Consider the following 11,316-nt stretch of genomic DNA (forward strand, 5'->3'; position numbering starts at 1 on the left):
TAAAATTTAGCTTTTTCTAAGCTTCACATTTTACATGATTTTATGCATAATTTATACATATATAAAATTTTGCCTATTACTTCTCTTACTGAATATCATTTAATGAGGAATTTTTTATTATCCCAACTAGCTATTGGTGTTTGTAAAGCCTATGTACAAATTCCTAAGTTGTATATACCATAATTTACTTGAATTTTCTTAACACTTTGTTTCCTCTTTCCCCTTCATTCTAAATAATAATACAATGAGCACCTTTGTACACAAACTTTCTCTGAACTTAAGATGATTTTCTTTGGATACATTCCCAGATTTAGAATTACCTGTCTCAGAGTTGGAAATTTAAAAGACTTTTTCTCCACATTGTCATATTATTTTCCAAAGAACATATAAATTTTTTCCCTCATTAACAATACATTATCTCCAATGCCAAAAAAATTTTATTTCTGAAAAATGGATAAGTAAAAATTTATATCTTGTTTGGTTTCAATTTTCATTGAATTTACTAATGAAAAAAATATTTTCTCATATTTGTAAATGAAATTTTTTTCTTACATATAGACTTCCTGATAACTTTCAATTATATCAACTTTCAGTTCAGATATTTACATTTATTTATGAAAAAAGGGAAGTCAAATTTTAGAGGATTAAAATTGATAAAAGAACCAAGTGTTACACAGAGAATATTCATAGTTCACATTTTTCATGTTTGTAACATTAGTACTCTGTTTGAAAAACAAATAATTTCAAAGTAAAATAATCAGCCACTTCACTGAAATTTTACCCTGCATTAGTATGACATTATAATTATGGCACATTTAAAGACAATCACATTCGAATAAAAGAAGTATGTTCAACATTAAAAAGCTTAAGTTCTCTCATATGTGACTAATATACAAATGGGAGGTGATAAGTGTTGATTGGCAAAATCCCCAATAACTCCCCACCACTTACCAAGCTATTTACTGGCCACTAGAGTGGACACATCTGCCAGTCCATTGCTTAGTAAACATTACCTGGGAGACTGTATTTGGGGAGCGTTTCCAGCTTTCAGATTCCCTTTGCCTGGATTGAGAATGTATTAAAAAGGCCAATGTAGTTCCTGGATATGATCTACATCTAAAAATTTCTTTTCTTAAGGTTCACACACTGAAGGAAACCCTTGGTCTTGGTCAGGAGGTCATTTGATCTTCTGGGCTATTGACAAAGACCATAAATATAGGCTCATTATTCTTGTTCAGACAAAAATCTCTGACATTTCTATGTGGCTGATCATAGCTCAGTCACGGGTAAATATAAGGTGATTCCCTTTCTGTAAGTTCAGAAACCCAAGATGTCTCAGAAATTGAATTCTTTCCAGGAATGGCACCACATGCCTTTAATCCCAGCACTTGGGAAGAAGAGGTAAAAGGATGCCATGAGTTGGAGGCCACCCTGAGACTCCACACTGAATTCTGGTCTAGAGAAAGAGAGACACTATACATATACATAAATTGAATTCTTTACAACTTACTTCTTTGACTTCTTCAAGAAGTATAACAGAATTGATGTGACACATATGTGTTTGTGTTTGGGGTTTGGAAGTGTGTTCAGTAAAATGACATGTGATGTTTGATATATCACTGTTTACTTAACATGTATAGTGGAAAATCCTATCCTCTAGAATAATACAATTTAAAACTGCATACAATTTTAATGTCCATGTTTCTGAAATTTATTTGATATTCATCAGTGTCCATCTGTTTATTTACATCAATGGTATATTTTCCTTTAAAAATGTGAGAGCAGTGCCTTATAAAAAAAGGAACAGTTGGGGCTGGAGAGATGGCTTAGCGGTTAAGCGCTTGCCTGTGAAGCCTAAGGACCCCGGTTCAAGGCTCGGTTCCCCTGGTCCCACGTTAGCCAGATGCACAAGGGGGCGCACGCGTCTGGAGTTCGTTTGCAGAGGCTGGCAGCCCTGGCGCGCCCATTCTTTCTCTCTCCCTCTATCTGTCTTTCTCTCTGTGTCTGTCTCTCTCAAATAAATAAATAGATAAAAATTAAAAAAAAAAAGGAACAGTTATTTCATTAAAAAAAAATGCAAAACTAGAGATCTGCTAACATCAAGGGTTTATATGTAACTATCCTGACATTTCTATCCCCTTTCCTGCATGTCAAATAATAAGTATATAAAAATATAAAATATAAAATATAAACTCCCAATTCCCCATTGTTCTTTGTGTCACCCCTTTTCCAACTCATGTCATCAAGTTTCCAGGTCTCCACAAGCTTATGGTTTTAAAGAAAAGGTTCTTCATTAAAGGCAATTTTGTTCCCTTGATTATCTGGTAAGATCTGGAAAAAGTCTTCTGTGATTATAACGAAGAGTGTGAATGGTCCCTCATGGGTAGTGATTGGGATTGCTGCTAAAAATCCTGCAATGCAAAGAACTGCCTACACAACAAAACATCCATCCAGAAATGTTTTTGCCTTGACTTGAGCAATAGCCAAGATTCTTACAAAGCAAAAGGGAGATAAATATGGCCGATCACCACTCCCCTGCCACAGGCGCTATCAGGGCTTCTTAAAGGTTTTTCATTTGTGACACCTTTTAGTGTCTTAAATTTTGATATGGCTCTAGGTATATGGTATAGAGATACACAAAAGAGGTATATAAATTAAATATTACTGATAATAAATAATTTAAAATTATTTTAAAGTAATATCTTGGTATGCATATAATTTCCCCACTTATTAAAGATCAAACCAAATTTGCATAGATGTGCTTGTTCACCTCTACATAATGAACTCATAACTGGGGAAGTAGTTCAGTAGGTAAAGTGCTTTATATAGATTTCTCAGAATATATATAAAAAATGTTGGAGAGAGGGGCTGGAGAGATGGCTGAGTGGTTAAGCCGCTTGCTTGCAAAGCCTCAGGACCCAAGTTCCATTCCCCAGTACCCATATAAGGCAGACAAACAAGGTGACACATGCATATGGAATTTGTTTGCAGTGGCTAGCGGCCCTAGTGTGCCCATTCTCTTGTTCTCTATCTCCATCTGCCTCTTTTTGTCTGTCTGTCTCACTCTCAAATAAAATATAAAATAAAAAACTTCTTCACTTAATATGTATGACTACCTGGAAGTGAATGTATTAAAAATACTGTATGTGGTGGAATGTTTCTAACCCTAGTGCTGGGAAGGTAGAGACAGTTGGATCCCCGAAGCTCTCTGGACAGTCATTCTAGCCAATGTGACACATTTTAGGACAATGAGAGACCCTGTTCCAGTAACAACATTGGACAATATTACTGAGGAAGGACACCTGAGGGTGTCCTCTGGTCTCCACATGCACAGCTACACACATGCACCTACATGTACAAACATACTACAAATGCACATACACACCAAGAATTAAATCTTGGTTGACTGTTTTATACTGCAAGGCATACACATTTTCAACATTTTTCAGTTAGTTGCTATTTTGATCTTATAATAGTCAATACCAAGAACTTGGCTTCTTATAAGTGAGTAGTATAAAATGGCAGAAATATTTTTAAGGCCATGTTTGAAATTGTGCTAATGCTAAATCAAAATGGTGTACATGTATGTGTGTAACTAAAATAGGGATTTTTAAAAGCAAGCATTCTAGCACTATACAAGCCAAAGATATACTAATTTGGTACTTACATCGAAGGAATGACAGACATTAGGATAATAGTAAAAGTCCTTGTTTTCAGTGGATAAAACACTGTATTTCTTTTTTTTTTTTAATTTAATTTATTAGTTTTCTTTTCAGTAAATACAGGCAGTTTGGTACCATTGTTTAGGCTCATCTGTGATCTACCCCTTCCCATTGGACCCTCCTTGTTGATGAAAATGGGTCGTGCATTGTGGAGTTAGCCCCCAGTTATTGGTATGATAAATGTCTCTGCAAATCATGACCCAACATGTGACTCTGACATTCTTTCCGCCCCCTCTTCCGCAAAATTTTCCTGAGCCATGTTGGGTTCATTTGAAAACACTGTATTTCTATGAGCAGAAAATTTTGTATGCAAAGGAAACAGTTGCATTTCAAAACATCTAGGAGTTGGATCTGAGCTGCGGTATTTCAGGTAGAGTTCACAGGCACTAACGGCATGTGCTATGCAAAGGGTGCATGTCATGTGTTCAGAACCAAGGCTACAATGAAGTCCCATGAGGCAACGAAGAAGGTGAGTGCTGCCAGGCATATGTTAGCTTCATTAAACATTTGATTTTTGGATTCATTTTTTAAAGATTTATTTTTATTTTATTTATTTATTAGAGACGGAGAGAGTATGAGTGTGAGAATGGGCACACCAGGACCTCTAACCACTGCAAGCAAACTCCAGATGCATGCGCCACCTTGTGCATCTTGCTTACTTGGGATCTGGAGAGCTGAACCTGGATGCTTAGGTTTCACGGGCAAGTACCTTAACTGCTATGCCATCTCTCCAGTCCTAGATTCATTTATGATTGTTGCATATTCAGAAATCTTACATTGTTGTTGAATTTTGTGCCTTCTGCATTCAGTTACTGAGCTTGCAAACAATAGAAGCTGAGGTCTAGAACATAATTCACTTGGATATAAAGGGCAATGGGTGAGATGGAAAGAAAGAGGTTGAACAAAGATAGCGTTAGAAGAGTCCTGTGGTGGTTTGAATAAGATGCCACCATAACTCATGAGTTTTGCATTCTTGGTACCCAGCTGGTGGTAGTTTGGGAGGTGGAAACTTGCTGGAGGAGGTGTGTTGTTGGGAATAGTTTTTGGGGTGTTATAGCCAACTCACCCTTGCCAGTGTTCGGCTCAGTCCTCTGGCTGCTGTGTTCCACCTGCTGTGGCTGGGGTGAGATTGCCATCAGCCTCTGCTCATGCCATGCTTTCCCCTGCCATCGTGAAGCTCCTCCCTGAGACTGTAAGCCAACAAAAATACTCTTCTCCCATCAGCTGCTTTACCCCAGCCACACGAAGGAAGCTGCAACAAGTCCCATGGGGAAATGAAGCCCTCCACTTCCTTCTTAGTCTCCAATTTTGACAGGTTGGGGAGGAAAGAGGATGGTTGGTTGTTTTATGTAGGCAGAGTGGAACCGTAATGAGATGACAACCCCTGTGCTTCAGGATGGAAGGAGCAGAAACATGTCATTTCTCCAGGTCTGGTTTGGCCTGAGTACAGAGGGTGCCACGTCCAAAATGGACTTGTAGATAAGGTCTTAGACCCGCTAGTGGGGGGGGGGGTAAGAGGATGGACATCTGGATAGATATCGAGGCATCGCTATCAACACCCCTGAATCATGAGACAGAACCCTGGAAAAGGTGACTCATCAAAATGAGCTGCCTAACTAAGGAAAGGTGAACAATGAAACAAATTGGATTTTGTCCGTAGAGTATGATTTGTATGTCTGGCTAAAACTCATGTCATGTATTGAATATTTATATTAAGTAGACCTTAGTTAAAAAATGATTCCAGAGTGTAACAAGTGTAGTTCCGGGATGCTTAGTCTGGCCAGACTTTAAAAGTATTTAAAAATAAAGAGCATACGATTATATAACACCCTGTTATAGACACCTCTGTTAACTAAAGCCAGTATTGTCCTTCAAGGGTATCACAATCCCATTGATTTGAGTCCCTACCCAGAAACCTAGGAAGTTCATGCAACTATTCATCAAGAATTCTAAGCACCATTATCAAAGGAAACAGACACGTGTTGGCAGAGGATACATACTCCCCCTGCCACCAGCCCCCCAACAACCCTATATTTGTGTGCCCACTGCACAGCACAGGAAGACTTTGTTCCCATGGGTCATGTTCTACACTATCTGCTGAGGGTGCAGTCTGCTCCCATGGGTGAGACCAGATCTCTATTCCTTTTTTTTTTTTTTTTTCCAGTAGCAATGTTTACATGCTTTCTCTGACTCATTTGGTGTTCTTGTATCTCACTGGAGACTAGATGCTAGAGAACCTGAGAACTCTTTTCCTTCTCCAATGGGGACAATTATTTGTTAGACAGTGCCTATTATTTCACTCACATTCCACAAAGCCAAGTTGACTTGGGGACAACAGATAGTGACACCCACACTAGCTTCCTTAAAAAAAAAAAAAAGGTCCTACTCTAGAATTGGATGTTCTTCTCTCTATTTATGATCAATGCTTCATTTCATCGATAATGCCTCTACTGTCTTTTTGAGACATTGGAACATAAGCAAATTAATCAAATAAAAATTTTACTTGAGGCCTAGAGAGATGGCTTAGGTGTGAAGCCTAAAGACCCACGTTTGGCTCCCAGGACCCACAAAAACCTGATGCACAAAGGTGGGACTTGTGTTTGGAGTTCATTTGCAGTGGCTAGAGGCTCTGACACGCCCATTCTCTCTCTATCTCTATGTGCCTCTTCCCCCTGCCTCACTCACTCATTCTCAAATAAATAACATTTTTTTTAAGTTCCTTGGCTTTAAAGACATTTCTTGGAGCCACTGTCATCTATAATGTTTGTATTTTGTCTTCCTAAACAGTTGGGATGCCTGTGCATATACCATGCCTTTTTTCTTCCCATGCTCTATAGAAGCTGCTTGGCTGCTTATTCTAAAACCTTATTTCCCATCCTTGACATTTTGTAGAAAAGCTTTCTGCTCTGTTCAGAACTTTATCCTGCACTAGCCTCTACCTCACTGAAATCTGCTCAGTTGGGCACCACCATTAGCTACAAAAGTGATGCTGCTGAATGTCATTCACAAAGGAGAAGAAAGTTAGGAAGATCTTAAGTAGATGCCCCAAAGACATGCTATGGCAGACAGTCTTGAGCAGAAGCTTCGCCAATGTCTTCATAGTTCTGAAACAAATTTCAAATCAGACACATGCTATCCACTCTCTACAAAGATAGCATTGAGGAGGGGAAAAAAAAAAGGTTGATTTTATCAGGAAGGAGCACCTCTACCTGCAGTAATATTTGCTGCTGGCAGGATTTAGTGGGAGAATTGTAGAATTTGGTGTAGAATACACAGTCATTTGAATACCTAGTATGTCACTATTATGAAGCAGCTATTAGATCTTGGATGAGACATTTATTTTAAATTTATCATGCAAAATAGAAGAGTGAGAGGGAGCATCTTCGTGTAGCTGACATGAGACAAGCACATGAAAACAGTAGGTTAATGATGTGTTCAGCAAAATCTCAGCCCCATGGACCATCTATCACAAAACTGACAGTTGACTTTTCAAATTACTATCTGTTAATTTTAAACCACTATGTATTAATCGTTTTCTTGGTACCTTAATAAACCTGCCTCATCCTGATGGCAACAGGTAATGCTCGTTTCCTATTATTAAAACTTTCCGTGTGCCAGATGATCTGTGATAACCTCATCTCACTAGTCAGTATAGCTAGAAAGAAGTCCCATGTCACCCACAAAGAGACTGAAGCTTACAGGGGTGACATAACTTGTTCTAAATGGTAAACCTGGAGCCAAAATCAAAAGCAGAGCACATGCGAATGAGCAGAACGGACAGCTGACAATGAGAGAATCCCTGACCAACAATGAAAAAACAAAAGGTTGGTTAAAGATTGCATTGCTTCTTTTATTGCATTCATTTGGGAGCACTCAGAATTTCTATTTTCTATAAAGCATGAAGTGAATGTCGAAACATGCTTATTTCCACAGAAACCATTTCTCTGACTTAGAAAGCTTTTTGTAGCAAAAATCCAATCTCCATGTACCTGAAGTCCAGTCATGGAAAGAGGCGAGTGGTGCCAAGCTGAGATGAAAAGCTTTTCCTTACCTACTTACTTCCTATTACTGTGTGGAAAAAGTGATACTAAATTTTAGTCCTGCAGTAGACACCTATTTGTTTTGTGTGATTTAGCTATACCTTGGTTTGGAGACAGAGGGTTAAATGACATAATGCCTGGTTGTACTTGGGCTTGGCTACTTACAGAAACTCCAAATAATTGTAACTGAAAGAAGACAGAAATTTATCACTTTCTCATACTTAAAAGTTTCAGGCTTGTTAGGAGAACAACACTGTCATCTGGCAACTTAGTCACTTCCAAGTTTCCCCTCCCATTCACATTTCGCATGATGTCTTTTTGGGCTGCTGTAACAAATTACCACAGACTTGCTGGGTTAAAACAACAGACATTTATTCTCTCATCATTCTTGAGACCAGGAATCTTCCACTAGTTACTGCAGACCTAAAGCCAGAAGCCTGTCCTTTTACCACGAGCCTGTGGGGAGAATCCGCCTGTGCCTGTTTTGGTTACTGGTTACGCTGGTATTCCTTGCCATGTGGACACATTCTTTATAGCTCCAATGCTTTCTCTTCTGTGTGTGCCAAAGCTCTCTCTTCGCCCCTCTTGTGAGCAGACATGTGGTTATGTTTAGAGTCTGCTATAGTTTGAATACCCTCTTCAAATTCATGGTAAAGGGTTGGAGAGATGGCTTAGCTATTAAGGTGCCTGTGTGCGAAGTCTAAGGATCTGGGTTCAATTCCACAGGACCCAAGTAAAGCCAGATGCAGAAGGTGGTGCATGCATCTGGAGTTCCTCTGTAGTGGCTAAGGCTCTGGAGCTCCCATTCTCTGTCTCTTTCTCTCTGTCTCTTCCTTTTGCTCCTTTCTCTTTCTCCCTCTCTCTCAGATAAATAATAAATAAAATATTTAACCGAATTGTCATTGTCATGACACCATGAGGTAGGACCTTGAAGAAGTGATTCAGTCATGGAGACACATCCTCACAAAGGGATTAAGTCCATTACCTTGGGAGGAGATTAGTTATGTGAGAGAGTGTGTCTCTCAGGCTTGCCTGCCCTTTCAACTTCCAGGATGTAATGATTCAGCAAGAAAGGCTTCGCCAGAGGCCACATGCCATGTTCTTGGAGCTCCCAGACTCCACAACTGTAATCCAAATAAATTTACATTGTTTCTAATCGATTGCTTCTATTGTTTATAATTTGCCCAGTCTGTGGTGTTCTATTACAGTAGTAGAAAATACACAAAGGCAGGGACATCTGGGTGTAATAAAAATTTCCTTTTTCTTAAGATGCTTCATTTTATCACACCAGTAAAGTCCTCGTGCTTCATGTGAAATAATTCCACAGATCTTGTGGGTAGCACATGGATATTTAGAGGGTGGAGAGAGCTGCTATCCAGCTGCACTGGATCTCAAACCAGTATAACCCTCTTTCAAGAAAAAAAAAAAAAAAGAAAAGAAAAATTTCTTTAAGGACATGTTTTAAAGACACATAATTTCTTCTCCATGAACCAGAGAACAGTTACATGGTCATGTTTAGCTGAGTTAAGCTGGGAATGAAAGTCTTCATTGCTACTTCCCATGATCTCGGTTTTACTTAGAAGACAGAATATGTATTTTTTTAAATTTTTTTTAAATTTTTATTTATTTATTTATTTGAGAGTGACAGACACAGAGAGAAAGACAGATAGAGGGAGAGAGAGAGAATGGGCGCGCCAGGGCTTCCAGCCTCTGCAAACGAACTCCAGACACGTGCGCCCCCTTGTGCATCTGGCTAACGTGGGACCTGGGGAACCGAGCCTCGAACCGGGGTCCTTAGGCTTCACAGGCAAGCGCTTAACCGCTAAGCCATCTCTCCAGCCCCAGAATATGTATTTTAGGACAACTAGCAGTATGTGTTACCACCTGTCATTTTGATCACCTAAACATCACTACACACTATTCTTTTCATAAGCTCCTCCTGCTCAGCCAAGCTTCAAAGTAGATATCTAAAACCCAAAACTTAGATTACTGAGTTGTTTAATTGGTAAAAATATAACTTCTTGTCATCCATTTACCTGCCCTTCAGCACCAAAGAACAAGGTATTCAAAACAAAACCTCCCATTTGGCAAAATGGGAGTCAAATGTACTGTCCTCTTGGAATAAGATGACTCTTCTTGTGAGTAGAGTGAGCGCCAAGGTCACCTTACACAGAAGTCCTTCTGACAGGTACTTCCTGCTATGGATCTCGCACAGCTCACCCAAGACATTAGTGAGGGTGGACCTTTAGTACCTGCCTTTTGTCAATCACAGTTTGGAGGCCATATGAATGATTTGCAGAACCAATGGGATTTTAGTAATATAATATTTTCAAGTCCAGATAGGTTTCCAGGTTATTTGCTTCTGGCTAGTTCCATGAATTAGTGGCTGTGGTGCTTTGAATGTTTAAAATGCCCTGTATCTATCCACATGTTTGAACAATTGATCCCCAGTCGATGGTGCTGTTTAGGAAATTTGTGGAGTGTTTATGAGGTAGAGTCATGCTTGAGCAGGTGTGGCTCTGGGGGCAGGCCTTGTGATGTTATAGTCCAGCCTCATTTGGTACCTCTTCCTCCCTGCCGATGGGAAGGTATGGCACTACCTGTTCCATCTGTGCTTTCCCCATCACAATGGACACGTCTAGAAACTGTAATCTGAAATAAACTTTTCCTACCATAAGCTGTTTCTGATTGGACATTTTGTTCCAACAATGAGAGAACAACTATACAGTGACCACAGACAAAAATCTTGCAGAGCTACAAGCTTTAAGGCCAAGGTCTTTTATAATCTATTGCTTTTGGACACTGTCCCTCTTCTCTATGTGAAATAAGCCCTCTCAAACCCATTCGAAGCAAAGAGTTGGAGTGGGGAGATTGGCCTCTTTCTCTGGTGTCTGTCACTGCTGGCTGGCATAGTCTGGCATAGGACTCTTGAGTGTAGTTGCTTGGGAAAGATGTTTGTCTTCTATGAAGTCTGACCCTTTGCAGTTTTTATTTAGAATTGCTCCAGTCTGGGATACAAAAGCAATGAGTTTTCACAATCAAATGAGCCCAAAATTACCCACTGTTTAATGGAAGATTTACGAATACAGATTCTGGAGCCAGATTGCCTAGTTCAAACCAGATATGTCATGTTCTAGATGTACAAGTGACAATTTACTTCAGTTATCTGATCCTTATATAAAATGGGGCTAACATGACATCTACTTCATTGTGTTAATGACTAAGTTGTTTAAATGATTAAAATATACAAAACACCAAACTGGAGCCTGATATATTATACACACTACTGAGGTACAGATAGTATTAACTTACTACTACTGTTAACACTGTTAGCCTGTCCAGCATTTCCCATTGCAGTCAACATAAGACCATATATTGACTTGTTTCTACTAATTCCCCAAATGCTAAGATCATAGTGTATGTATTATGACAACATACCATGGTAATACCATGGTAAGTTTCATTGTCTATTTTCCCACAGCAAACCAAGAGGTTTTTGCCTTTGGGGGTTTCTATTACCAGAGGCCTCTGTGCCCGCAATTTAGTTTCAGTCA

The sequence above is a fragment of the Jaculus jaculus genome, chromosome 3 (genome assembly GCF_020740685.1).
Source record: "Jaculus jaculus isolate mJacJac1 chromosome 3, mJacJac1.mat.Y.cur, whole genome shotgun sequence".
NCBI classification, from domain to species: Eukaryota; Metazoa; Chordata; class Mammalia; order Rodentia; family Dipodidae; genus Jaculus; species Jaculus jaculus.